Here is an 8,450-nt window from a genome sequence, read left to right on the forward strand (position 1 = left end):
GAGCATGGTGGAGATTAAAAAATTTGTTCATGAGGTTCCCCTACCATGGTTTGTCTAGAGATTGTTTGCTTGGAATTTTTCTCAATGGGTTGCATGCCACCACAAGAGAATGGGTAGAAAGAGGAGATTGCACCACTAATTTCTACCAATTATCCATTGATGAAGCCTATTGGATATTGGAAGAAATGGTAGAATACGATGAGGGGTATTGTTTGCATTTTCCAATAACCAACCAAGTTTTGGAGAACAATTTTAGCCACATGGAGCCTACTTTTGAAGATTTCACTCAAGAACCATGGGAGGAGACATTGGAGGATTTTCAAAACATCACCATAGAGGAACCTCATCAAGTGGATCAATCAAGTTCATTGGAGATTTTGATGATGGAGTTTATGAGTAAAAACGATGCTTTGATCCAAAGCCAAGCTTCATCTTTGAGGAATTTGGAGAATCAAATGGGATTATTGGCCAATGAGTTGTGCAATAAACCCCATGGTGTTGTACTTCACGATTGGGAAAATTCAAGGGGGGAAACACAAAGTGAGGAGGTTAATTTGGGGAGTGGTAAGGAGATGGAGCTACCAATGGAAGAAGAGCATCAAGTGGAGCCCTCTTTAATCCAAAGTAGAGAAGAAACGAGAGAGAAAATGCATTTCCAAGATAATCAAATCTTTGGTCTCCAATTTAAAGAGTTGATGGTCATAGAAGAGTATGCATATGAAGATCCTTTTTGGCCACCACCACCTCCACCACCATGGGCATGGTTCCTTGGCATCCATCATGCACATTCATCAAAAGCAAGTCGAGTTGAGCACATGAACCCATCAATATCACATCTTGCCAAGCTTGAGGGCGTCCACAATGAAGACCCATGTGTGAGGGCCTATGCCACTCTCCATGGGCAAAAGAAGCTCTTTGATGACACTTTTCAACAAAGTCAAGCCGTCGACTTTAGATCAAGTGCTTCTTGGAAGGCAACCCAAGTTTCTAAACTTTGTTTCTAATTTTATTTTAGCAATTTAGTTAAGTTCATTATATTTCCTTGCGTGATTTGTTTTATTTGTTAAGAAAAAAATGGTTTTCCATGTTTTCTTGATCTTCTTTTGTAATGCCCCGAATTCCCTAATGTGGTTTAATGGCTGGATTAGTAGGCTGGGAGGGCCATAATTGCTTAACTATGCCATTAAATGTATTTATGCATGTTTATGAGAATCATATTATAATATAATGTTAATGGTATGCATGTCGATGATATGTGTTGGGACCACATTATGATGTGGGTTTGTTCGAGCTATTCGACATGAGACGATCTTAGAATATTGATTAGCGGTTTAGTCACAACAGGTTTAAGTGTCGGGACTTGGGATGAGTCTTGGGGTGATTTTGATGATTAGAGCATTACCGGGAGATAAAGGGTAACGGGTTGTGAATTATTGGTGTTTGAGATTATTGAGAATAACGGGAATTAGAGAGCGTTAATTATGATTAACAAGATAGGAGGGAAGTACCAAATATGCCCTTGGGAGTTTTTAGAAACTATTAATTGACCTAGGGGTAAAATGGACATTTCACCCCTAGGATAGATATATCCTTTGATAGCTGAAGAAAGTAGTGGAAAAACAGAGTATGCAAAAGAGTTCTCCCGTACCTTCTTCTCTTCACCTTTCTTTGTGGTTTTTGAACCAATTTTGAGGATTCAAGCTTGGGAAGCAAGCCTTGGGAGTTTAGGAGTGTGTTAGAATGGTTTTTGGGATCATTTGGCATCAAGAATAGGATTTGGAAGCTTGGAGATCGAGTTAGAATCGAAGGAGTTGAAGAAGGTCAGTTCAGGGGAGATTGGGTCTGGAGGTAGCGCTATAGCGCCCACCTTAGGGCGCTACAGCGCTCCTCAGGAGGCTTTCTGGCACTTGGGTGGTTCTGAGTGTAGCGGTGGGGCGCTAGGGGTTGAGCGCTGTAGCGCTACCCTGTTCCTTCTAAGTCCCGTTTTGAGTGTTTTTAAGGGGTTTTGACTTGGGGTTTCAATCCTTAAGGCCCGGGATCGAATCTACTCACCGTGTGGGCATGTTTTGAGGTCCCGAGGGTGGTGCTTAGGTTAAGACCCTATTATTATGGATTCTCAATAATGGAGGTTATAATTGGTTGTGATTACGTAACCGCTAAGGAACTAAAAGATCGATCGTTCTCAGGGGTCGTCTTTATCATACTTCTCGCGCGAACCTAAGGTAAGAAAACAGTGTATGAATACAGTTGCACCCCGTATAGGTGTATGACATGCATGGTTTGCTATTGAAGCGTGTTGATTGATATATGTGGACATGGATTGCATACTAAATGCTAGTGAACGCTGATTACCTATTTATGGCACTGACTAGTCAGGGACTGACTCTAAAGTCGATGAACACGCATTGAATGGATCTATGGCATTAATGCGGGACCGACCCTAAGGTCGAAGAACTTATAAGCGCTTTCCTGGTCTACGACTAGATGTCTATAGCCAAGGTATATGATCCCGGTGATCGTTAGTCACGTGGCTAAGGGACGTTGTCCATAGCTTCGACTCTAGAGTCGTGAGGAAGGTTATGTTGGTGATTAATCACCTTGCACCTATCCTGATCAAACTTATGAAAGAACCACACGTCAGTTCAGCCCTGGTGACCCTATCGTCACATGGCTAGAGGAGGCTGTACTCATTAATGCGACTTTTGGCTATTGTCGCCTATTTGTTTGGACTGGTAGTCCTGAGTGGTTATTATGATCGTTGTTGATATTACATCATGCTTTATTGTGTTTTCTTGCTGGGCCTTGACTCATGGGTGCTTTGTGGTGCAGGTAAAGGGAAAGAGAAGCTCACCCTACCCTGAGTGGAGAGCTTGGGCGATGTTGTGTACATATTGAGCCGCTTGACCACCACGGTCAAGGAGTTCTCAGAGGGACTAGGGGTTTACCCTATTTTTGCCGCTTAGGCTGGCGGGGACTGTAAATTTGAAACAATAGCGACTCTTTTGTAATACAAACTACTTGTAAACATTTTGAAAGGCTCATGAGCAGTTTATTTACTTAATGAAATGCATCCTTTCCTTTTACTGGTTTTCCACCTTAACCTAATAATAACACTTAGATCACATTTTTAACCAAAGGACTCGGGTAGCGGGTCAAATTTCCGGTTCACTGTTCACCGTAACTGTTCTGGGGTAACCAGGGCGTTACATCTTTCACTTGGTCTTCGGTGTTTCATTTTATGGTACATGAGTTAGGTTCAGAAAGATAGTGATTTGGAGTGAAGAATTTGAGTTTTGGAATATTTTGGAGGTGTGGTAGGTGAACAAGAAGGTGGGGAGCTAAGGAAAGAAAATATGAAATTCTGGCTTGCAATGCTGTAGTAATGCTACAATAATCTGGGATATGTGCACATGTTCATGGCATTTTTATGGTTTTGGGCAGAGCGATCTGCGATGTGTCGCTACCTACTGGGGGACACATTTCCTACAATAAAGAAATCAAAAAATTAAAAATAAAATAAAGCTCAGCCCGATACTCTCCATTTCTCCCTTTACCCTAGCCGCCACACATCTTCACCACCACCATCCTAATCATCTCAGGCGGCCACCACCATCCTCACCATCCTTGTCCTTCACCCTAACCCATCTCTGATCTGAGCACCAAGCCTAGGCGCCAAGCTTTCCCAGACGTGAACCCACCTAGACTACCACTCTAGCCGACCGCCACCCTCACCACCTGCGTGAGCCCCAGGTAAAGCAAACCAAACACCCCAACGCACAGTATCCCCTCTATGGTCAACCAAGCATTGAGAGCACCCAACGTGCGTCAAGCCCAGGCTTGCCTATGCCCACTCCCCAAAGTGCACTCAGACTCTGAGCCCAACTGCAAGAGCCCTTTCCTAGTCCCAATCTCAAGAGCTAGCACCACTTCTAACTCAGTCCCAAGCCAAAAGTCTCCATTTGTTGTGCTGTGATATCTCATAAGAATAGTGGCTTTGTTTTGGGGTTCAATCTGGGGTAAATTCTACATTTTTTCTTGGCATTATTGATTCTATGATTGTGGATTGTTCAATTTTGATCTTGGGCAACAACATAGTATGGATTTATGGGTGGATTTTTTTGCTGAATTTGTATTTTGCAATTTTCTATTCCACTCTGCACCCACCAAATGTAGCCCCTAAGTCGGGTGCTCAGAAATGGAAACTCACCATATCCTCAACTTCGCCTCCAACCAAAAGGAAGGCCTTCGCTGTAAATTGACCCTATCCTTTTGGATGAAAATTGTGAATGTGGGATAATTTCCCTTTAAGCTTCTGTCGACGTATATGGGCGTGAGCATCGAAGGGGTGAGGGCCTCATTGTACGAGGCCCAGATAGCCTTAGACGTGTGCACATGCCCCCGCAACCACTTGGCAGACCCCTCGGTAGGCAAGGGCCTCGCATAGCAAGGCCCAACTCACTATTCTGGCACTCATAGGTCCCTCAAGATCGAGACTCCTTTGCGCGTGGCTTAGAGCCTCTTTTGACTTAGCGTGAGGCCCGCAAGGAGGAAGGTGCCTCACTATGCGAGGCTGAACAAATGGAGGAAGACGCTATGCGAGGGTTCAATGCACGAGGCTTAGGGCCTCATTTGACTTGGCATGAGGCCTGCAAGGAGGAAGATGCCTCGCTGTGCGAGGCTAAGTAAATGAAGAAGGTGCCTCACACTATGTGAGGCGCTGCATGCCCAGATGGTAAACGCCTTCAACGTTGGAGCCGCATTCCTAGATGCCTCGCTATGCGAGGCATAGTTCTCCAAACCTCATAACGCGAGGCCAATACGTGACAATGGCTTATTACCTAAGGCCTACCTCTTGGAAGTGCCTCAACATTGAAACCTTGTAAAAGAAATCCCTTCTACGCTAATGAAGAGCCCACGTTGTTCTCTAACACTTAGCAAAATATAATAAAGCTTGGAGGGAAATTGTGCCTTGAAAATGAAAGAAGGACCATCAGGTACAAGGCACACGTACAAGTACAGGACATACAACTATAAAGATGGAGAATGCATGATTCTGACATCCGTGTCCGACAAGTAGTGGCGACACACATTAATACGTGAAGTGGTGGCATGTTCTGCATGCCTCTGACCATGTATGAGAGCCGACACCACTACGTACTGCACCACTAACCTGACAATGTACCTACGTACGGTCTTGTCCCTTGGGACCACCTTTTATCAGGGGCCATTAGAGCCCATCTATAAATAAGTTTCGACACCTCAAGCTAAGGGGTTGGAAAATTATTTCTATGCTAGACAATTAAGGAATATATGATTTTTGCTCCATAGTTGTTTTGCATCTTTCTCCTTCAAGTTATTTCTATCTTCTTTCTACATAGTTTTTGCAATACACTTTGAGTTTTACGATCCTATATCATTGACGATTTCTCACCTTCAACAGTTTGGCACCGTCTGTGAGAAGAACACGTATCAAGCCACTGTTCTTCCATCAATTCCGATGAGAAAAAATGCCAAGGCATTCTAGACGCCTGTGGGAATCACAAGACGTGGAGATCCACCTGGACGGAGACCAACTAAGGGCCTCCAAGAGAAACCCTCTACCACCTGAGGATGGTGGTGCACTGGAGAAAAATCCAGTCCCTGAAGAGGAAAAGGAGGCATCACCCCCGAATGTCCCACCTAATGTAGACCTTCTAGAACCTTTATCCGCCCCCATGGGTGGCCCGGGTATGCACCCTCCTCCTCAACCATCGACCGCTCCACGCTCTGGCCACTAGGATCTGGGTCCCTCTACACACAGGCTAGGCAAGAGTCCCTGAATACAGTATGTGAGTTCCAGCTCAAGGACTTGTTTTTATGAGGACAAGTTACGCGAGTTACACAAAAAGAATCAAAGGTTGGAAACTACACTAGAGAACATGCAAGAGGTGTTGAACAACCTTCTGCAAGGGAAGTCGAGCATGCCCCTTCCCAGGCACAGGGGGACGGAACATGAGAAAGGAAAAACCATCGTCCCCATGGATGATGGAAGGACCTGAATTTCCACTAGCAACACTCCCCGGACTACACACCATGAAGGTCCAAGGCCAGCGAAGTACCCCTGAGAGCAAAGGCGGAAGGATGACGCTGGTTATAGAAACAAAGTTGAAGTCACCTCTAAGGGGGTGCCCTCTGACCTAAGAGAGAAGCTCAATAAGAGAAGGGCGGATGAGAGGACCACACCTCCTGTGGCTTTCCCGGAAGACAAAAGGAAAGGAAAGGCCAACCCATCCGACTTGAGAGACTCCTTGAACAAAAGGAGATAAGACATAGACACCAAGATGAGGAGCCTACGGAGCAAGACAATCCCCGCATCTGGGGGGCACGTTGTCGATGACGAGTTTGATTATGAATCTCCCTTCACTAGAGAAATCCAAGCCGTGCGGCTCCCAGCCAACTTCAATGAGCCTCACATGACCCCTTACGAGGGCAAAAAAGATCCAAAATATCATCTTGATGCGTTCAATGACTTAATGAAGTTAAGGGGAAATAATAGCAGAGCTAGATGCCACTGCTTCACTATCACGTTGAAGGGACCTGCATACAAGTGGTTCAAGAGACTTAGGCCAGGGTCCATCAGGTCATGGCAACAATTTTCTGACTAATTTCTCCAGCAGCACCATGCAGTGCGCGATTACACCATGCCAAGTACTAGCCTCGCTAACATAAAACAAGGCGAAGGCGAAAGTGAAAGCCTAAAGAGCTATATCCACAGGTTCAACATGGAGGCGAAAAAGGTAAGAAGCCTGACCAAAGGAGAACTCAAGATGGAAATCACGGCTGGAGTGCACCCAGGCAGTAAGATATGGGATAACATGCTCAAAAGAGAGGTCACTGACTTAGATGACTTCTATTAAAGAGCACAAAAGTACATTCGCGTTGAGGATGGGCGTGAGAACCTAAAGGTAGGAAAAAGTGAACCCTTTTTCAAGCCCTCGGTCCATGAAGGCTCAAATGGTACAAAGGAGAAAAGAGTGTATGAAGGGCCAAGGGACGACCACCAGAGAAAGCACGTATGCGGAGGTGAACCTAGGGATATGCCATACACCTTCTACACATACCTAACATATACCAGGGAACATATCTTGCTCACAAATGAGAATAATGTGCCCTTCAAAAGACCCCCGCAGATGAAGGGAGACCAATCTAAAAGGGACCCTAGTAAGTTATTCCAGTACCACAAGGATAATGGCCACACAACGATGGAATGTAAACACTTGAAAGTAGAAATTGAGGAACTCATACGCAAGGGGCACTTAGGCAGGTATGTTAGAGGGAAAAACCCAGGACTAGAAGATCATCCATCCTATCCGCAGGCTCGAGAGAGAGCCCCAGAAGTGTAGGGAGAAGTAAGAATGGTGTTCAGAGGTCCAAGATTCGGAGGAGAGTCAAGGAAAGGACAAGATTGATATGCCAAGGAAGCAAGGCAAAGTCCACCCCCATGCACCATGAGCCTAGAGTAGCGACCCCCAGAGAACTTTAAGGGGGAAAATGATTCGATAACCTTCACAGAGGAAGATGCGCAAGGGGTGCATTTCCCCCATAGCGACCCCCTGATGCTGACCATCCAACTGGCCAATATGAGTGCATCGAGTCCTCGTGGACAATGGTAGTTTCATAGATATCTTATATCACACCGCATTGGAGAAGATGGGCTTGGGAGTCAGGAACTTAAAACCTTGCCATACCCCCTATATGGCTTCACTAGGGATCCAATACAACCTTTAGGATCGAGTTAGCACTCCCCATGGGCGAGAAACACAGAAAAACCACTGTCATGACGAACTTTGTTGTAGTAGATTGCACTTTGAATTTCAATGCACTATTAGGGAGACCCGCCCTAAGAGAATTGAAAGCAGTGAGCTCGATATATCACCTGTCTATTAAATTTCCAACTCCTAGATGGATAGCAAGCATAAAAGGAGAACAAAAGGAAGCAAGAGAGTGTTATAACATCTCTCTCCGCATAGCTGCCAAGCCACGAGAACCGATAGAGATGGTGATACATGGAGGCACAGACCCACATTCACACTTGGGGGTGGATGACACGATTATACCCCAAGCATGGAATGAAAAACATCTCAATTAATATTACCAGTAAGACTTTCGCATCTAATGCAGAAATATGTGTACCTGGTTTGTTTGCCTTATGTTAATTTTAGTAGTTAAAAATCAAAGAGGTTGCCCAGATAACCTCATAGTAGTTGCAATGTTGCCATACGTGCCTTTGTAGTCTGCTTACTATCAATGAAAATGTTTCCTATCTCGCATATCACATTCCTTCTATATACACGCGCCTATATAGAAAATATGCACAAATTGTCAAAATCTATGTTGGGAGCGAAATGATCAAAGTGCTCAATGGAATGAATCCCACCAAGCACTTGGGGGGCAAGATAGGAGGCATATAT

The sequence above is a fragment of the Humulus lupulus genome, chromosome 7, assembly GCF_963169125.1.
Source record: "Humulus lupulus chromosome 7, drHumLupu1.1, whole genome shotgun sequence".
Lineage (NCBI taxonomy): Eukaryota > Viridiplantae > Streptophyta > Magnoliopsida > Rosales > Cannabaceae > Humulus > Humulus lupulus.